The sequence below is a fragment of the Salmo salar genome, chromosome 29, assembly GCF_965601325.2.
Source record: "Salmo salar chromosome 29, fSalSal1, whole genome shotgun sequence".
In the NCBI taxonomy this organism is placed as follows: Eukaryota; Metazoa; Chordata; class Actinopteri; order Salmoniformes; family Salmonidae; genus Salmo; species Salmo salar.
This window is the reverse complement of record NC_138319.1, coordinates 13485588-13507869: the sequence shown is the minus strand read 5'-3', so window position 1 is coordinate 13507869 and position 22282 is coordinate 13485588. Positions and strand designations below refer to the sequence as shown.

The following is a 22282-nucleotide window of genomic DNA, read 5'->3' as shown; positions in this document are numbered from 1 at the left end:
TATTTAATTTGTACTTTTTTCAGAGTCACATAATGCTGTGACTTATTGGTAGTAACTGTTTCTTTCCACAAGGGATGTGGAAATGTGCTTCTGTTGGAGATTTACTTTGGGTTCAAAGTCCAGGGCACTGGTATGCAGCTCAGAAAGTTCATAAGAAGTTCTCCATGTAAGGTGCTTAAATATTGTTGGGTCGTTCCACCAATTCAGTGCCTTTTGAGAAGTGTAACTTGGTCCAAAAGAACTTTTGATTTTACCTAATTTTAACATTCTGTCATAAAGAGCACATGTTCAACTTTAAAAAAAAACAAGTTTTCCCATCTCAAGAGGTTAAATAAAAAATGACTATAGTAAGTTCCTATTAAGTGCCCAAAAAGGTAACAGGGGTGACCGCAACAGGGGTGACCGCAACAGGGGTGACTCTAACAAGATTGACGATTTCTTCTTAAATCAGCCACAGATACCCTTGTGACAGGGGGAATGGAAGCTTGTTGTGTGCAACAGGGACTGGCAATTGAATGCAAGCTTCACAAAAAAATGAAATTGTTTCAACATTTCTAGCCTGTCTATCTATGGGGAACAGGGTTGACGTGTTATGCTCAACCAGCTCAGTTTTCCACCACAAATCACCAGAAAATGGCAAAAAAAATTGTAGAACTATTCCTTTTACTCTTTGATTTGACTGTTAGATGTTCAATGTTTCTTAAAAAAAAATATTTTCAAAGGAATAGTTTCACCATATTAAAATGATACGGTTGACCTTAAAAGTAGTGACAGATGTAAATGAATCACTAATCACATGAAATAAATAATAATATTCTAATATTCAGAAATTACTTTGTCAAAGCAACAAAATAACTGGTGCTTTAAAATTATGGTAAAACATTTTGGGACTAAGTGGGTTAAAATCTTCCTAGAAGTGACACAGGGTTAATGGATTCAAAATGCTGAATTCTGGCACTTTAGCAAGCTTTTATTAAACAATTTATTGAATTCTCCAGGTTGTCTATATTAAATAGATATAACAGTGGTTTGAAAACGCAATATTCGGGCACGATTTATACTTAAAATATCAAATGGCACTCTTTTCGTGGAACGACCCTGTTATTGTGGAGTTATGAAGGCATTTCTGCTGCATTCTGTGTCCTTCATTTGGTGTAAAGAATATTTTTTTTCTTCCTGTACCACACCAGTGCATCCACTCTTTTCATTCAGCAGTGGTAGCCCACCTCTGCTAAATTGTTGCCACCCCTGAAAAAAATATTTATTTCTTCCGAGACATGCTTTTAAATGTATAGTCGTTGGCTCAGTGACTGGAAGTCTATGGGAACAGCTAGCATGTCACTGCGCTTACGCTAGTAGCAATGCCCCCCCCCCCCCCCCCCACACACACACACACTCTTCCCTTGCCGTCACTGCAAAAATAAATCCTAGGGGAAACACTGCACAAACAAAAATTTAATTTGGGAGACATACCTTGGCAATGACCTCAACTGTATGTGCGTTAGTGGTGTACGGATTAGCTGTTTGTTCATCTGTACCAACCCGCAATTGCTAATAACCTATCCACAACTGCCCGACTATGTGATAAAGTGAAAATCTGAGGCTTCTGACTCTAACGAGCTAATATAGAAAATAGATGTACTGTATGCTACAGTCAGAGACAGCAGAAATATTTTGGGGGCAGTGGGTGCAGGATTTTTTTGGTAGGCTATTTGTTAGTCAACTTGACTATAATTAGATACATGCAGCTTCTCTTCTGTTATTATACTTTATGTTGGCCTAGAAGACTAGTAAACCCCTTGCTCACCAAAATAATATCATAAATTGGTAAAATTAATGCTTCAATCTTGTTGACATCAGTAAAGTTTTCATCTCTGCTTCTTTCGCGGAGAAAAGACATTAAGAAATCATAGGCCCCAGGGCTTTTTTATTATTTTTTTTATTTATTTCACCTTTATTTACCCAGGTAGGCTAGTTGAGAACAAGTTCTCATTTACAACTGCGACCTGGCCAAGATAAAGCAAAGCAGTGTGACACAGGCAAAAACACAGAGTTACACATGGAGTAAACAATAAACAAGCCAATAACACAATAAACAAGTCAATGACACAGTAGAAAAAAATAAAGTTTATATACAGTGTGTGCAAAAGGCATGAGGAGGTAGGCAATAAATAGGCCGTAGGAGCAAATAATTTTCAAATAAGCAGATTAACACTGGAGGGATAAATGAGCATATGATGATGTGCAAGTACAAATACTGGTGTGCAAAAGAGCAGAAAAGTAAATAAAACAAAAACAGTATGGGGATGATGTAGGTAGATTGGGTGGGAAATTTACAGATGGACTATGTACAGCTGCAGCGATCAGTTAGCAGCTCAGGTAGCTAATGTTTAAAGTTGGTGAGGGAAATAAAAGTCTCCAACTTCAGCGATTTTTGCAATTCGTTCCAGTCACTGGCAGCAGAGAACTGGAAGGAAAGGCGCTCAAATGAGGTGTTGGCTTTGGGGATGATCAGTGAGATATACCTGCTGGAACGTGTGCTACGGGTGGGTGTTGTTATCGTGACCAGTGAACTGAGATAAGGCGGAGCTTTACCTAGCATAGACTTATAGATGACCTGGAGCCAGTGGGTTTGGCGACGAATATGTAGCGAGGGCCAGCCGACTAGAGCATACAGGTCACAGTGGTGGGTGGTATAAGGTGATTTGGTAACAAAACGGATGGCACTGTGATAGACTGCATCCAGTTCGCTGAGTAGAGTAATGGAAGCTATTTTGTAGATGGCATCGCCGAAGTCGAAGATCGGTAGGATAGTCAGTTTTACTAGGGTAAGTTTGTCGGCGTGAGTGAAGGAGGCTTTGTTACGAAATAGAAAGCCGATTCTAGATTTGATTTTGGATTGGAGATGTTTAATATGAGTCTGGAAGGAGAGTTTACAGTCTAACCAGACACCTAGGAATTTATAGTTGTCCACATATTCTAGGTCGGAACCGTCCAGGGTGGTGATGCTAGTCGGGCGGGCAGGTGCGGGCAGTGAACGGTTGAAAAGCATGCATTTGGTTTTACTAGCGTTTAAGAGCAGTTGGAGGCCACGGAAGGAGTGTTGAATGGCATTGAAGCTCGTTTGGAGGTTTGTTAGCACAGTGTCCAAGGAAGGGCCAGAAGTATACAGAATGGTGTCGTCTGCGTAGAGGTGGATCAGGGACTCGCCCGCAGCAAGAGCAACATCATTGATATATACAGAGAAAAGAGTCGGCCCGAGAATTGAACCCTGTGGTACCCCCATAGAGACTGCCAGAGGTCCGGACAACATGCCCTCCGATTTGACACACTGAACTCTGTCTGCAAAGTAGTTGGTGAACCAGGCGAGGCAGTCATTAGAAAAACCAAGGCTATTGAGTCTGCCGATAAGAATACGGTGATTGACAGAGTCGAAGGCCTTGGCCAGGTCGATGAAGACGGCTGCACAGTACTGTCTTTTATCGATGGCGGTTATGATATCGTTTAGTACCTTGAGCGTGGCTGAGGTGCACCCAAGACCGGCTTGGAAACCGGATTGCACAGCGGAGAAGGTACGGTGGGATTCGAAATGGTCAGTGGTCTGTTTATTAACTTGGCTTTCGAAGACTTTAGATAGGCAGGGCAGGATGGAAATAGGTCTGTAACAGTTTGGGTCTAGGGTGTCACCCCCTTTGAAGAGGGGGATGACCGCGGCAGCTTTGAGGTTGAACAGGTTTTTTTAATAACAGTATTTTTGCATTTCATGCAATTCTGTGTCATTTACATGACAGAAGACATTAGCTGAATCTTTTTTAATACCACAGAAATGACCGAAATTAGTGGCTACTCTGACACTGACAAACTGAAATCAATCTGGTCTTGAATTCAAACAAACAATAGCCCAGGCCAATGAAGCGACACACTGATTGTACAATATTAGGAGGCAATATATATACAGTATATACACTGAGTGTAAAAAACATTAAGGACACCTTCCTAATATTGAGTTGCACCTCCCCTTTTGCCTTCAGAACAGCCTCAATTCGTCGGGGCATGGACTCTACAAGGTGTCGAAAGCATTCCACAAGGATGCTGGCCCATGTTGACTCCAATGCTTCCCACAGTTGTGTCAAATTGGCTGGATGTCCTTTGGGTGGTAGACCGTTCTTGATACACACGGGAAACTGTTGAGCGTGAAAACCCCACCAGCATTGCAGTTCTTGACACAAACCGATACGCCTGGCACCTACTACAATACACCGTTTAAAGGCACTTAAATATTTTGTCTTGCCATTAACCGTCTGAATGCCGTGTCTCAAGGCTTAAAAATGTGATATCAATAAGGGATCATAGCGTTCACCGAGATTCACCTGGTCAGTCTATGTCATTGAAAGAGCACGTCCTTAATGTTTTGTACACTCAGTGTATATCATAAGCTACAGTAGGCTACAAAATACAATTTCCAATGGCACACTGACTCACCTAATGATGAAGATGAAGCCATGCCCTAACCCTGACTGTTATGACAAAAGACTGGAGGTATTTATTCTAGGTGTGAAGATATTTCAACACGTATACAGTGAGGGGAAAAAAGTATTTGATCCCCTGCTGATTTTGTATGTTTTCATGTTTTCATTTAATTTTAATGGTAGGTTTATTTGAACAGTGAGAGACAGAATAACAACAAAAGAATCCAGAAAAAGACATGTCAAAAATGTTCTAAATTGATTTGCATTTTAATGAGGGAAATAAGTATAACAGCACTTAACAGCACTTGGCTGTTGCAGTGAAAAAAATCGAAAATATATACTACATATATAATATATACTGTGTATATATAATATATACAGTACCAGTAAAAAGTTTGGACACCTACTCATTCAATGGTTTTTCTTTATTTGTAATACTTTATACATTGTAGAATAATAGTGGAGACATCAAAACTATGAAATAACGTGTATGGAGTCATGTACTGTAGAAACCAAAAAAGTGTTTAACAAATCAAAATATATTTATATTTGAGATTCTTCAAAGTAGCCACCCTTTGCCTTGATGACAGCTTTGCACACTCTTGGCATGCTCTCAACCAGCTTCATGAGGTAGTCACCTGGAATGCATTTCAATTAACAGGTCGCCTTGTTAAAAGTTAATTTGTTGTATTTCTTTCCTTCTTAATGGGTTTGAGCCAATCAGTTGTGTTGTGACAAGGTAGGGGTGGTATACAGAAGATAGCCCTATTTGGTAAAAGACCAAGTCCATGTTATGGCAAGTACAGCTCAAATAAGCAAAGAGAAATGACCGTCCATCATTACTTTAAGACATGAACTTTGAAATCCTCTTCAAGTGCAGTCGCAAAAACCATCAAGCGCTATGATGAAACTGGCTCTCATGAGGACCACCACAGGAAAGAAAGACTCCGAGTTACCTCTGCTGCAGAGGATAAGTTCATTAGAGTTAACCGCACCTCAGATTGCACACCAAATAAATGCTTCACAGAGTTCAAGTAACAGACACATCTCAACATCAACTGTTCAGAGGAGACTGAGTGAATCAGGCCTTCATGGTCGAATTGCTGCAAAGAAACCACTACTAAAGGATACCAATAAGAAGAAACTTGCTTGGGCCAAGAAATACAAGCAATGGACATTAGCCAAGTAGAAATCTGTCCTTTTTGTCTGAGTCCAAATGTGAGATTTTTGGTTCCAACCGTCGTGTCTTTGTGAGATGCAGGGTAGGTGAATGGATGATCTCTGCATGTGTGGTTGCTGGTGACACTATCAGAAACTTTAGAATGCGTCCCACCTACTCAACAGCCAGTGTAATCCCGTGGCGCGTTATTCAAATACCTCAAAAATGCAAAAACTTCAATTTTTCAAACATATGACTATTTTACACCATTTTAAAGACAAGACTCTCGTTAATCTAACCACACTGTCCGATTTCAAAAAGGCTTTACAACGAAAGCAAAACATTAGATTATGTCAGCAGAGTGCCCAGCCAGAAATAATCAGACACCCATTTTTCAAGCTAGCATATAATGTCACATAAACCCAAACCACAGCTAAATGCAGCACTAACCTTTGATGATCTTCATCAGATGACAACCCTAGGACATTATGTTATACAATACATGCATGTTTTGTTCAATCAAGTTCATATTTATATCAAAAACCAGCTTTTTACATTAGCATGTAACTAGCATGTGACTAGCATTCCCACCGAACACTGCCGGTGAATTTACTAAATTACTCACGATAAACGTTCACAAAAAAACATAACAATTATTTTAAGAATTATAGATACAGAACTCCTCTATGCACTCGATATGTCCGATTTTAAAATAGCTTTTCGGTGAAAGCACATTTTGCAATATTCTCAGTAGATAGCCCGGCATCACAGGGCTAGCTATTTAGACACCCAGCAAGTTTAGCCTTCACCAAACTCCGATTTACTCTTAGAAAAGTTTGATTACCTTTGGTGTTCTTCGTCAGAATGCACTCCCAGGACTGCTACTTCAATAACAAATGTTGGTTTGGTCGCAAATAATCCATTGTTATATCCAAACAGCGGCGTTTTGTTCGTGCGTTCAAGACACTATCCGAAAGGGTAAATAAGGGTGGCGAGCATGGCGCATTTCGTGACAAAAAAATTCTAAATATTCCATTACCGTACTTCGAAGCATGTCAACCGCTGTTTAAAATCAATTTTTATGCCATTTTTCTCGTAAAAAAGCGATACTATTCCGACCGGGAAAGCCTGTATACGTACAAAGAGAGAGAAAATAAATACATCTCGTGCCCTCGTGCACGAGCGTGAGTCTCAGAGTACTCTGACCAGCCAATATCCAAACGCGATAATGTGTTTCAGCCAGAGGCTGCCTCGATATCATTCAGCTTTTTCCCGGGTTCTGAGAGCCTATGGGAGCCGTAGGAAATGTCATGTTACGGCAAAGATGCTCAGTCTTCAATAAAAAGAGCCAAGATGAACAACAACTTGTCAGAGAGGGCGCTTCCTGTTTGGAATCTTCTCAGGTTTTTGCCTGCCATATGAGTTCTGTTATACTCACAGACATCATTCAAACAGTTTTAGAAACTTTAGGGTGTTTTCTATCCAAAGCCAATAATTATATGCATATTCTAGTTACTGGGCAGGAGTAGTAACCAGATTAAATCGGGTACGTTTTTTATCCGGCCGTGTCAATACTGCCCCCTAGCCCTAACAGGTTAACCAGCATGGCTACCACAGCATTCTGCAGCGATATGCCATCCCATCTTGTTTGCGCTTAGTGGGACTATCATTTGTTTTTACAACAGGACAATGACCCTAAACACACCCCTAGGCTGTGAAAGGGCTATTTGACCATGGAGAGTGATGGAGTGCTGCATCTTATGACCTGGCCTCCACAATCACCCAACCTCAACCCAATTGAGATGGTTTGGGATGAGTTGGACTGCAGAGTGAAGAAAAAGCAGCCAACAAGTGCTGAGCATGTGTGGGTACTCCTTCAAGACTGTTGGAAAAGGATTCCAGGTGAAGCTGGTTGAGAGAATGCCAGGAGTATATAAAGCTGTCATCAAGGCAAAGGGTGGCTACTTTGTTTAACTTCACTAGGGTAGGGTGCAGCATTTGGAATTTTGGATGAAAAGCGTGCCCAAAGTAAACTGCCTGCTACTCAGGCCCAGAAGCTAGGATATGCATATAATTGGTAGATTTGGATAGAAAACACTCTTTCCAAAACTGTTAAAATAATGTATGTGAGTATAACAGAACTGTTATGGCAGGCGAAAACCTGAGGGAAATCCATCCAGGAAGTACTATTATTTTGAAAGGCTGTTTTTCCATTGAAAGCCTATCCACCACACAAAGACTTAGGACCAAGTTCACGATCTCTATGGCTTCTTCTACATGTGGCCAGTCTTTAGGCATTGTTTCAGGCTTTTACTCTGAAAAATGAGGGCGATACAGCACTTTCAATGAGTGGACAGTGGAAATTTCCAGACATGAGTCCAGCGCCCGATCGGGAGCGCGCCTTTCTTGTTTCTCCTTTTCTATTGACGAAGCTTTTGTCCGGTTGAAATATTATTGATTATTTATGACAAAAACAACCTGAGGATTGATTTTAAACATCGTTTGACATGTTTCTACGAACTTTTATTGTACTTTTTTGATTTTGTCTGTCTGTTGTGACCGCGCTTTGTTCCAATGGATTGCTGAACAAAACGCACCAACAAAACTGAGGTTTTTGGACATAAACAGGGACATTATCGAACAAAACAAACATTTATTGTGTAACATGGAGTCTTCGGAGTGCAACCATATGAAGATCATCAAAGGTAAGTGATACATTTTATCGCTATTTCTGACTTTTGTTACTCCTCTTCTTGGCTGCTAACTGTTTGTAATGATTTGTCTGCCTGGCGCTGTTCTCAGATAATCGCATGGTTTGCGATTTAAGTTTCCATTTAACCCATCTGAACATTAGACTACAGTTCCCTTGACGTGCCATGGGCCTACTTGAAGTCCCCCTCTTGTGACTGTCGAATTTATATAGCACCTCAATCATCACAAATAACACTGCTATCATCCTCTTTTACCACCTAATCAATAATTACTTTTCAGGCCCTCCCTTCTCTTTATTTTCAACTCTCCATTTTGCAGATTTTTGGTTATTGAATTAAACTCCGACATTGTCCTTTCTGCCTCCTTGGAAAGATTTTTCTGCCCACTCCCAAAAGCATTTGTCAATTGGCATGTAGGCTTTTTGGCGAGCGTACAGTTAGGCCCTAAAGCTTAGGCTTATACACTCATGCCAGATAGCCTAAAATAATGAAATAACGACCTCAATGTAGCCTGTATATATAAATTGCACAATCATTTTACATTTATGGATGTTTTAAGGCAGTGGTTCCCAACCTGTGGTGCGCGCCCTCAGTCGGCAGGAGTTTCTTTTAAGAACTCATTCCGGTTTTAAACTTGCTCTTGAAAGTTGTAATAGTAGAATGCACAAGGTGTAATTTTGAAATTGGGTAGTACATCATCAGTTCCTCTTGTCATGTTAGTCATTCATACCTTAGAGAGTTATTTATAACTTGTCAGAAATGTCCAGATCAACTAGCCCATGTCAGCTAATGTTTTTTTATTTCGGTTTTTTAGCCCATAGATATTGTTGACATTTTTTTGTCACTCAAATATCACATAAATACACATTATACATGTCAAAATATATAGAATTGCAAGAAATGTTTCTTTAAAACGGCAACATTTTCTTTGCACCCTATGACAAAATGTGTAGAATTGCAGGAAATAAGCTTTAAACTTGCTAAATTCTCTCAACCAACAAGAGGGGTGTGAACAGTTTGTATCATGAACAGTGCTTGTGCCCATAGAAGTAGATGTGGTGCGTATGCATGGGGGTGCAGGATGTTCCCCAATGCTGGAAGGGGGGCCCCGAGTGAAAAAGTTTGTGAACCCCTGTTTTAAGGTATTGTTTGTTTTCTGTGTTGAAGCCATGTGCCTTCATCTTGGCACTCCCCCACCATTTTTTTGCCACATTTATTTTATTACAGACACCTTAATGCATACTTTTAAATTATATTGTGAGCTAAACATACAAATAAAAAATGTCCTTAAAGTATACATTTTTGTTAGATGACTAATGTTACTGTCCCCACTACAACAACAAAATACTTAAATAGATATAATTTTGTCCTTGAAACATTTTATTGAAGTACTGTAGAATTCCATTAATTCCTATGGAGGACTGCTCCTAATGGGACCTGACGTGTGGCTTTTTAAAGCCTCTCAATGGGCAAAACATAGCATCAGCAATCCAGGGTTTATATACATCATTGACCTTAAGGATACATCCCAAACTGTAGTTGATGCAGTACAATTCAATTGTGTTCTTCATCCATTTGTTTTCTCCATCCATCAGCTCACTCTGTTGCAGTGGAACATGGGAATGAATGGGCCCAAAAGCATCAAGATCAGCAAAATCCGCCCCAAACAAAAGAGCTTTATAAGTGCCACTCTGTGGTACTGTTGCCCTGTTTATGTCTCTGTCCCAAATGGCACCCTATTCCCTACACAGTGCAATACTTTTGACCAGAAACCATAGGGAATAGGGTGCTATTTGGGATACAGCCTATAACTGACCAGCCTATAACTGACCTCCATGCTGTAGGCAGCAGTAATCTGTGCTCGGGCTGCAGCCACAAGGGGACTGCTAAGCCTTTGACTTTAAACTGTTTGGGGCAGCAGATAAAACTAAATATTTTCTGAGGCTGTTGTTACCAACAACAAGTTCAATCAGGTTATTAGAGTTACACAGATGGCAAACAGGAAATAGGATGACCTTATAGGCCCCTACAGTGTATTTTCATTGACTTTGCCTTTCTGCTCTCTTATTTAGGTCTACACCAATGTTAACTGCAGGGCTCTACGCTGGGCCGGATTAAGAAATCATAGCCCCCACCCAAGGGATACAAAGTGTATGTTATGGTGTGGGGTAAATTTTTCTGGCATGGTTTAGGTCCACCTGTAGAATCTATGCCAAGGCGTAATGAAGCTGTTCTGGCAACTAGACAGTATATATAGTTTCTTCGGAAAGTATTCAGACCCCTTGACTTTTTCCACATTTTGTTACATTACAGCCTTATTCTAAAATTGATTATATTTAAATATATACATATCACATTTACATAAGTGTTCAAACCCTTTACTCAGTACTTTTTTTTTAAGCACCTTTGGCAGCGATTACAGCATTGAGACTTCTTGGGTATGACACTACAAGCTTGGCACACCTGTATTTGGGGAGTTTCTCCCATTCTTCTCTGCTGATCTTCTCAAGCTCTGTCAGGTTGGATGGGGAGCATCACTGCACAGCTATTTTCAGGTCTCTCCAGAGATGTTCGATCAGGTTCAAGTCCGGGCTCTGGCTGGGCCACTCAAGGACACTCCTGCGTTGTCTTGGCTGTGTGCGTAGTATCATTGACCTGTTGGAAGGTGAACCTTCGCCCCAGTCTGAGGTCATAAGCACTCTGGAGCAGGTTTTCATCAAGAATCTCTCTCTACTTTGCTCTGTTCATCTTTGCCTTGATCCTGACTAGTCTCCCAGTCCCTGCCGCTAAAAAACATCCCCAAAGAGCATCATGCTTCACTGTAGGAATGGTGCCAGGTTTCCTCCAGACGTGACGCTTGGCATTCAGGCCAAAGAGTTCAATCTTGGTTTAATCAGATCAGAGAATCTTGTTTCTCATAGTCTGAGAGTCTTTAGGTGCCTTTTAGCAAACTCCAAGCGGACTGTCATGTGCCTTTTACTGAGGAGTGGCTTCCGTCTGGCCACTCTACCATAAAGGCCTGATTGGTGGAGTGCTGCAGAGATAATTGTCCTTCTGAAAGTGTCTACCATCTCCACAGAGGAACTCTGGAGCTCTGTCAGGGTGATCATCGGGCTCTTGGTCACCTCCCTTCTCCCCCGATTGCTCAGTTTGGCCGGGCGGCCAGATCTAGGATGAGCCTTGGTGGTTCCAAACTTCTTCCATTTAAGAATGATGGAGGGCCACTGTGTTCTTGGGGACTTTCAATGCTGCAGACATTTTTTGGTACCCTTCCCCAGAACTGTGCCTCGTCACAATCCTGTCTCAGAGCTCTACGGACAATTCCTTTGATCTCATGGCTTGATTTCTGCTCTGACATGCACTGTCAACTGTGGGACCTTATATAGACAGGTGTGTTCCTTTCCAAATCATGTCCAATTAATTGAATTTACCACAGGTGGACTCCAATCAAGTTGTAGAAACATCTCAAGGATGATCAATGGAAACAGGATGCATCTCATAGTAAAGGGTCTGAATACTTATGTAAAAAAGTTTTTCTGTTTATCGTTTTTAATACATTTGCTAAAATAAAAAAATAAACAGTTTTCGCTTTGTTGTTATTGGGCATTGTGTGTAGATTGCTGAGGATTTTTTATTGTTTTAATCCATTTTAGAATAAGACTGTAATGTAAAAAAAGTAGAAAAAACCAAGGGGTCAGAATGCTTTCCAAAGCCACTGTATTTCCTTCATATTATTTTATATATATATTTTTTTTTATGTGTGATTTTTGTATGCCTCTTGGCAGCCCCGGCAAACCCCTGCAATAGACTGGCCCTGGCTCTACGCTGACATTTCTTTACAAGAAGCATGTGAGCTCGTAAATTCAAAAATGTAGAAGCTCATAAAGAAATGTAGGAACACAATTAAACATATTAGAGGTATTAATGCTAAGAATTGCCAGCAATAACAAAATACAGGGTTAAGGAGCACCAAAAAAATTTTAAGATTGAGATATAACCTACATTGGGCCTATATGAATCCGATCATGAATCTGTGCTCAGTGTATTCTCTATGGCACTCAGAGGCTGCGGTACAGCAAAGTAATCATTACATCTGGGTGAATTTTTTTTGTTTTTGTTTTACCTGGTGTTAATGGATGAGGCCAGAGTATTTTTCCTGTTGGCTAATAAGAACTCAGTAATAACTGAAGTTTGTATGCCATGATGTTCACTGCCTCTGTATTTCCACTGGTTATAATGTCAGCCAATGGCCTTATCAGTTACTTTTTGCTTATTTTTTGTTAGTTGAGTGTCTTTCAGATTAGGACCTGTCTTATGACAGATACACTGAGTCAGGCAGTATTCATTGGATCTTGATGGTCATAACAGGATGCCCAGATTTACGTAAAAGGGTGAAGTCCATTCCCATCTCAAAGTCTTGTTTATTCCCAAGGACTTTGAAATTAAAAGCTCAGCAACAACACAAATGTGTGTGTAAAGGGCGTCACGCTGCATGCTTAGCGAGTACCACTTCCTCCGGATTCGGCCCATACCTGGCACAAACTCGGGACCTCTGCTTTGCCAGCGCAAGTAACCGCCCTCCTGAAGCATCTTACCAGTCTGTACCACGTGAAAAGCTAGCTATTCACTGGCGCAAGTGGGGACACTTCAGGGTGAGGAGTAAGTTTCACACATTCCCATGTGCTAAAGGTGTGGCTGTGACAAAGTCGAGGCATAAACAGTGCCTTCAGAAAGCATTGTCTGACACCCCTGGACCTTTTCCACATTTTGTTGTGTTACATCCTGAATGTTAAATATATTCAATTGAAATGTTGTGTCACTGGCCTACACACAATACCCCATAATGTCAAAGTGGAATTATGTTTTTCGAAATTTTTACAAATTAATAAAAAAGATAAAGCTGAAATGTCTTGAGTCAATATGACCTCTTGTCCACCAGATGCATCAAACTCATTGCGTTCAATATTTTCAACTCGTGCGTTGCTTTACGGTGCGGTGGGACAAACGTAAGTACACACACAGCCTCAAACTATACTGAACAAAAATATAAACGCAACATGTAGTGTTGGTCCCATGTTTCATGAGCTGAAATAAAAGATCCCCATGAATGTCCATATGCACAAAAAGTATAAACTATATATTCTTGCTAACATGTCTAAGGTATTAAACCCCAACATCCAAGAGATGGATCTATGTGAACTGTGGCGATATAAACATCCAACTGAAAGTGAATCTACCTGTTACCCTCAACACATATTTAAGAATTTACTTTGTTATTGTAAACTTTTCTTTAAAGGTGCTACACATAGGCTATTTTAGATTTTTTTGGCATTGTAATTTCAAAAACATTCCAGAATATATCTGCAGTAATAGTGAATTCGTAGTGTTTCACAGTATTACTTATCCACCAGTGTGGATTGGTTGTGATATTCGCCATTTTTTTCTGTTGTCAAAATGGGATAGCTGTTCTGACTTTGTGGCTGGGTGATGTAGTGGAAATCGCTCAATCAACTCCTGGTTGCTAACATTCTACACTGTTCGCTCAAACAAGCAATGAATAGTGTAGGGAATCATTGTACCATCTAAATCGCAGTGATACTTTCGGACCAATACCAAAAGTAAAAGGCTCAAGCGCGAGTCTCCGCCATGTTATGGAGAAATGGGATGCGGTGGAGGGCGAAGATTTGTTTTGAATGACTTGCGCTTGAGCCTTTTACTTTCGGTTTTGGTCCAACAGCTTTATTTTTTGCTATTGAAAAGATATTTCGCATCATTTAGACAACATAGGCCATTTACCTAGATAACTAGAAAGTTACATTTAGGGGTCGCATTAACGCAGAAATCTTCGTTTTACACGCAGGATGAGAATTCACCAATGGCATTCAATCAGCAGACAGCGCTCTGACCGATGTGTAGTTACTTTTATCCTATACTTTTCTTGGTGTAGTCAATCTACTTTTCTCCGGTAAAATGCAAGATTAACTTGAAGAAAAACATTGGGAAATGTAGCTGGCTACATTATTTCTATAATAAACAGATGATGGACATGCAGTGTTTTTTCAAAGAAGACGTTGCTTTTTCATTGTAAATTCATTATGTGACAGGTGAAATGAAGAACGCAATCTGCTTTATCTTCAAACGTATTGCACAAGTTGACTGCAGGTATTTACTAAAGGAGCTACAAATATTAACATGTATAGAACAACTTTAAAGAAATAGTTTCAATGATATTGACTGTATTGAAAAACCATCCCGTGGCTATTTCCAAATAGCCCGGTATATAAGGTATACCGCCCAAGCCTACTCAATTCCTAGGTAGACATGTTTTTGGAAATAAATGCATACTGAAAAAAATATATAAACGCAACAATTTCAACGATTTTACACTCAGTAAAATCGTTGAAATTGTTGCGTTTATATATTTTTTTCAGTTCATAAAGGAAATCAGTAAATTGAAATACATTTTTTAGGCCCTAATCTATGGATTTCACATGACTGGTAACACATCTGTTAGTCACCGATACCTTTAAAAAAAAATCAGTCAGTATCTGGTGTGACCACCATTTGCCTCATGCAGCACGACACGTCCTTCGCATAGAGTTGATCAGGCTGTTGATTGTGGACTTTGGGATGTTGTCCCACTCCTTTTCAATGGCTGTGCGAAGTTTCTGGATATTGGCGGGAACTGGAACACGCTGTCGTGCACGTCGATCTAGAGCACCCCAAACATGTTCAATGGGTGACATGTCTGGTGAGTATGGAGATTTTCAGCTTCCAGGAATAGTGAGGTGATGGCGGCGGATGAATGGCACGAAAATGGGCCTCAGGATCTCCTCACAATATCTGTGCTTTCAAATTTCCGTCGATAAGTTCGTTGTCCGTAGCTTATGCCTGCCCATACCATAACCCCACTGCCACAATGGGGCTGGTTGGACGCACTGCCAAATTCTCTAAAATGGTAGAGAAATGAACATTCAATTCTCTGGCAACAGCTCTGGTGGACATTCCTGTAGTCAGCTTGCTAATTGCATGCTCCCTCAAAACTTGAGACATCTGTGGCATTGTGTTGTGTGACAAAACTGCACATTTTAGAGTGGCCTTTTATTGTCCCCAGCACAAGGTGCACCTGTGTAATGATAATGCTGTTTAATCGGCTTTTTTATATGCCACACCTGTCAGGTGGAAGGATTATCTTGGCATCGAAGAAATACGCGTTTTGTGCGTATGGAACATTTCTGTGATCTTTTATTTCAGCTTACATGTTGCGTTTATATTTTTGTTCAGTGTGGATAATTAAGTATGCCTAACTGTTGTCTGGGAAGCTCTTAAAGCATATGACAGGTTGTATCATGTCTTACTCTTCACATAAGAAAAAGACCCATAAAGAATTAGAAATACTAAAACAGAAAATCCATGAATTTTAACACTTTGAAGCTTGAATATACATAATAAACACCCGCTCTGCAGAGATTTCTGCCCTGAAATCCAAACCACAATATGTTGAGCAAGGTGAAATTGTGGGGAAAATGATTGCTTGGCAAATTTTAAGAAAGAGGAGGAGGAACGGTACCATCCACAGCATTAAAACCCAAGATGGTAGCCTAACAATGTAGCCTTCTAAAATGAACTCTTTATAACAATTTATCACAAACTGTATCAACCTGAAAAAAAGTTAATAGAAAGATATAGACAATTTCCTTAATAAGGCCAATGTACCAATTATAAGTGTACTAGAGAAAATGTATATGGATAGAAATTTACACTGTCCCCAACAAACAAAAAAATCTTTGTAGACTGAAAGTCGTCTGTTCTTTCGACCAATCGATTGCTCAGAATTTTTAAACGTGTATTTTTCCACATGCCACAGCTGAGCTTTCACTTCCAGCTCCGCCTACGTCTCATACTCCGCCCACCAATCTCCTGCAGGAAGTAAGCACAGCAAAACCCAGTAGACCGAGCAGGGAGCGGCCATCACAACACACCATATGTGTTTTAATAAAACTAGAATTCTGCTTCACAATGATAGGAAGAGCCGACATCGAAGGATCAAAGCATGAGCTTGTCTGATGCTTTAAGCTTACGGTTTGATGCCTCAAGAGGGCACCAGAGATCTAGATAACCAGAAGACCCACCTATTCTCATCCAACTCCTGCTATCTTTCGCAGATTCTGCCATTATCCTACTCTCCTGAAATTGCCGGTAATAGGCTACACAAGGAGTCGGCAACCTTTCTTATGTGGAATGCCAATTTAGCTTGCCATTTCTACCAATCTGTATGCCAGTTATGGTTTTCATATGCACATTTTTGTGAAACAGTTTCATTTAATTTATAATAACATCTTCATATCTCAAAATCATTGTCATGTGGTTAATCAAAATTATGATTAGTTATGAAAATGATACGAACCTAAAAAGTAACTTCTATTGCCATTGCCAACTATGTAAAAATATCCTACATAAGCCAACAAATAAAAACATTGCAGCCTGCAAGTAGAAAATATCCTGATAAAAATAAATATCCTATAAATCACATTGGCTACACATGGCCTGTCTGCATATGAATTTGAAACATTGTATTAACTATTAACTTGGGTCCGGCTCAAGAAGTTTTCTGCTCCAGTGAACTCGGGACAGACACAGCTGTAGCCTATTTGCGCAAGGGATAAGAAGCAGTGCTTGACTTGGGCAGGAGCTCACCAGAGCTGAGTACCGACACCTTAAATGTTCTACTGCTTGAGCTCCTGTTCCTCTTATACAATATTAGTTCAAAAGTATTGTGGAGCTCCTGCATCTAAATATAAACAGTACTAGCACCCAAAATGAGTACCATAACCTATTTCAGTCCAAGTCAAGCACTGATAAGAAGCCTATTTTATGATGTCTCCACTGGATCAGAGCATGACATTTTCCCCTTTCACGCTGAGTGGTTATCGAAAGGGAGAGAGCTGGAAAGATTTTTCAATTACATTGAGAAACTATTGGAATTCTCCATGGATGTAAAAACAGACTTTGTTTGCTTGCTGTTTGAGATGAAGAAAACATTCCTTTGAGAAGCTCCACATGTCATTAGTGGGCTCCCAAGTGGCACAGCAGTCTAAGGCACTGCATCTCAGTGCTAGAGGCGTCACTACAGACTCTGGTTAGATTTCAGGCTGTATCACAACCGGTCGTGATTGGGAGTTCGATAGGGCGGCGCACAATTGGCCCAGCGTCGTCTGGGTTAGGGTTTGGCCAGGATAGGCCGTCATTTTAAATAAGAATTTGTTGTTAACTGACTTGCCTAGTTAAATAAAGGTTAAATAAAATAAATAAAAATAGTGCTGGTGCGTTAAGCCAATCAGAAATACTATCAGATCCCCAAATGGGCACATTTATATGCTTACAGACTATAGGCCTACTTCTATGTGTGTGCGTCCTTACTCAACATTGACAGGAGTGTTCCAAACTAAAGACAATTACTAAATTGACAGAACTCATAAATATAATTCAATAAACCAGAACTTGTTTCTCACAAGTGTAACGTAGGTTGTGCACTCTACAAACAATGTGTCCACTCCGACAATGAGAACAGGAAGACTGGAATAATAATAATATTGAATGCATTAAAGGAAATGACCGAAACCAAATGAACAAATATTGTAGATTAGAAATTATAGGAATTAACGGTAAATGTACTACTGGTGATACATCTAATGGGGAATTGATATACAATAACAATCAAACGCAAACAATTCACACAATGGTACTTTTTAATGGTAAATTTACAAACATATATTATGATAAATAGATTATTTAACTTGTTATGGTTAATGGTGAATTAAGTATAGCCAGTTATAATTGTAATGACTTAGCAGATAAAGAATAACAATATTTACCTGGCTCAAAGAGAAGGAAAATAATATCTATTGTTTACAGGAAACTCATTCAACAATATTAGATGAAGTTGTGTGGAATGGACTGAGGGGGTGAAATATACTTCTCCCATGGGCAAAGAAACTCAAAAGGGGTGATGATATTAATTAACAGTAATTTTGATCCGAATGTGCAAATTGTCCAAACAGATCCGCAAGGTAGATGGATGGTTTTAAATATACAGATATGGCTCATTATCCTTTACGGACCAAATAATGATGAGCCACGCTTCTTTGACAATATATATACTACCGTTCAAAAGTTTGGGGTCACTTAGAAATGTCCTTGTTTTTCAAAGAAAAGCACATTTTTGGTCCATTAAAGTAACATCAAATTGATCAGAAATACAGTGTAGACATTGTTATTGTTGTAAATGACTATTGTAGCTCGAAATGGCTGATTTAAAAAAAAATTGAATATCTACGTAGGCGTACAGAGGCCCATTATCAGCAACCATCACTCCTGTGTTCCAATGGCATGTTGTGTTAGCTAATCCAAGTTTATAATTTTAAAAGGCTAATTGATCATTAGAAAACCCTTTTGCAATTATGTTAGCACAGCTGGAAACTGTTCTGATTAAAGAAGCAATAAAACTGGCCTTCTTTAGACTAGTTCAGTATCTGGAGCATCAGCACTTGTGGGTTCAATTACAGGCTCAAAATGGCCAGAAACAAAGATCTTTCTTCTGAAACTCAGTCTATTCTTGTTCTGAGAAATGAAGGCTATTCCATGCGAGAAATTGCCAAGAAACTGAAGATCTCGTACAAAGCTGTGTGCTACTCCCTTTACAGAACAGCGCAAACTGGCCCTAACCAGAATAGAAAGAGGAGTGGGAGGCCCCGGTGCACAACTGAGCAAGAGGACAAGTACATTAGCGTGTCTAGTTTGAGAAACAGATGCCTCACAAGTCCTCAACTGGCAGCTTCATTAAATAGTACCCGCAAAACAACAGTCTCAACGTCAACAGTGAAGAGGCGACTCCGGGATGCTGGCCTTCTATGCAGAGTTTCAAAGAAAAATATATATCTCAGACTGGCCAATACAAAGAATAGATTAAGATGGGCAAAAGTACACAGACACTGGACAGAGGAACTCTGGAATAGCCTTCATTTCTCAGAACTAGAATAGACTGACGAGTTTCAGAAGAAAGGTCTTTGTTTCTGGCCATTTTGAGCAACAGAACAACAGTTTCCAGCCGTGCTAACATAATTGCAAAAGGGTTTTCTAATGATCAATTAGCCTTTTAAAATGATAACCTTGGATTAGCTAACACAACGTGCCATTGGAACACAGGAGTGATGGTTGCTGATAATGGGCCTCTGTACACCTATGTAGATATTCCATAAAAAATCTGCCGTTTCGAGCTACAATCATCATTTACAACATTAACAATGTCTACACTGTATTTCTGATCAATTTAAAGTTATTTTAATGGACAAAAAATGTGATTTTCTTTCAAAAACAAGGACATTTCTAAGTGACCCCAAATTTTTGAACGGTAGTGTATAATAAATTATCAACCCTGCAAGTAATACAAGTCTCTGTTATTATGGTGGGAGATTATAATACTGTTTTAAATACGTCGATGGACCATAAAGGAAATCACACTACAAACTTTCACCCTCATGCTCTTAAGGAAATCATGAATGTCATGGATATATTGGAACTAGTGGATATATGGAGGCTTAAATAGCCTGTCCTAGTGTGATATACATGGCGGAGGCTTAATCAAGCTTGTTGTCTTGACTTCTTTCTTATGTCATTCTTCTTGTCAACAAAATTGAAAAAAGTGTTGATAGGGGATAGAATGCGGTCGGACCATCAGATAATTGGCATAATACATTACTCTTACTGAATTTCCACGTGGGCTAAGATATTGGAAATGTAATCAAAGCCTGTTGGATGATAACTTGTTTTTATCTAGGACAAAGGAATTTACAACTGAATTTTTCTGACATAACATAGGTACAGCAAATCCGCTTATTGTATGGGACCCTTTTAAATGTGCCTTCAGAGGCCATGCAATTCAGTACTTATCTCTAAAACAAAAGTAATTTAAGTCAAAGGAGTCCATACTAACAAAGGAAATAGAAGGTCTAACAGAATAGATAGATAGCAATAAAAACTGTACCATAGAGGCTCAGAATAAGTTAGAGGAGAAACTGAAGTAAATGATGGAACTTTTTCAAGAAAGATCAAGTGTAATATCTTATAATAATAAAGCAAACTGGATGGAACATGGGGGAAAATGCACAATACTTTTTTAATCTTCAACATAAATGCTACCAAAAATAATTTCCTGAAACTTGTTACAAATGATGATTCACTAAATAATATTTTGAAAGAGGAAGCAAAGTACTTTAAGCATATGTTTTCGTTTCAGTCTCCTCATCTCCTCTAACCGAAGCTAATCGTATGGATTTTTTTTCTGTTAATAATGTAAAATTAACAGTCGTACAGAAAGACTCATGTGGAGGTGAAATTACAGAAGAGAAACTTCTTGATGCGATTAAAGCCTTTAAGTCCGGGAAAACTCAAGGGCTGGATGGCATACCAGTTGAGGTATACCAAACTTTTTTGATATACTCAGATAACCGTTATTAGCATGTTTTAACCACTCCTGTGTAAATGGTAGATTATCAGACACTCAACAAGGTCTGATTTTATTTTTACTGAAACAGGATACAAGTGGGAAATATAAAGGTCCAGTACATTTAAAAAATTGGAGGGCCCTTACGCTTCAGTGTTGTGACGCTAAAATTCTAGCTAAATGTATAACGCATTGAATTAAAAAGGATTGTTGGACATTATTCATTCTAATCAGACAGGTTTTTTACATGGACGATACATTGGAGATAATATAAGGCAAGTACTGGAAACATTAGAACACCATTTCAAATCTGGAAAACCAGGCCTGCTCTTCATAGCTGACTTTGAAAAGGCTTTTGATAAAGTACGTCTGGAGTTTATATATAAATACCTGGAACATTTCAATTTTGGAGAATCTCTTATAAAATGTTTTTAAATCATTTATATTAACCCTAGGTGTAAAATAGTAAATAATGGATACTTCTCAAAAGTTTTCAACTATCAAGAGGAGTAAAACAAGGTTGTCCACTATCGGCATATCTGTTTATTAGATATTTTGCTGCGAAGAGACAGAATCATTAGATCATTTGTTTTGGTACTGTCCACATGTAGCCTGTTTTTGGTCACAAGTCCAGGAATGGCTGAAGAATTGCAATATTTACCTGGAGCCAACTCTGCAGATAGCACTACTGGGTGATCTAAAAAGTCATAGTCAATCGATCAATAATATAATAATACTTTTAGCAAAAAATGTATTTTCAATTTACAATCTGTAGAAATGATGAGAATAGAAAGGTTCAGAACTCTTGTGAAACATCACAGTACAGTTGAAAAAGAAATGGCAAATAGAAATCCAATATGGATGGTGTTAAGTGATAGATGGGAGGGGTTGAATGGAGCTGAAGGTTGGCACTAATAACAACTAGTAACAACAAGATAACTAATGTAAATCATACTGTGCCCATAAAACATAAAAACTGTAGGTTAAGAACTTTTTTGAAAGAGCACAGTTTGAAAGATATGGCAAATAGAAATTAAAAATAGAGTTAAAAACAAACAAAATAAAACTATTGTAAAATAGACTGTGTCCGTAAAATGTATATAGTATGTATAAGCTGGAAATACAGGCCTAAGCGTTGTTTTTCACTAGTTTGATCCAATTGGGGGAGGGCTGGTAGAGTTGGAGAGTAATTAAATAAATATATATATGAAAAAAGATATGTATGTATTTGTATGTATGCGTGTGTGTGTATGTATGTATATATATATATATATATATATATACTGCTCAAAAAAATAAAGGGAACACTTAAACAACACAATGTAACTCCAAGTCAATCACACTTCTGTGAAATCAAACTGTCCACTTAGGAAGCAACACTGATTGACAATAAATTTCACATGCTGTTGTGCAAATGGAATAGACAACAGGTGGAAATTAT

General features: G+C 39.1%; 1 protein-coding gene across 4 annotated transcripts in view; it reads left to right on the top strand.

Annotated features, from left to right (window-relative positions):
* lpin2 (lipin 2) overlaps positions 1 to 22282 on the top strand; it is a 48253-nt gene that overhangs the window by 5403 nt on the left and 20568 nt on the right. The window contains exon 1 of one of the 4 annotated variants that reach the window (XM_014180776.3): positions 14100 to 14501. The exons of the other annotated variants lie outside the window; for them this stretch is intronic. The gene's annotated coding sequence lies outside the window, so the exon portion shown is untranslated. Of the gene's footprint in view, positions 1 to 14099; positions 14502 to 22282 lie in introns of those variants that run through there. 4 annotated transcript variants of the gene reach the window in all.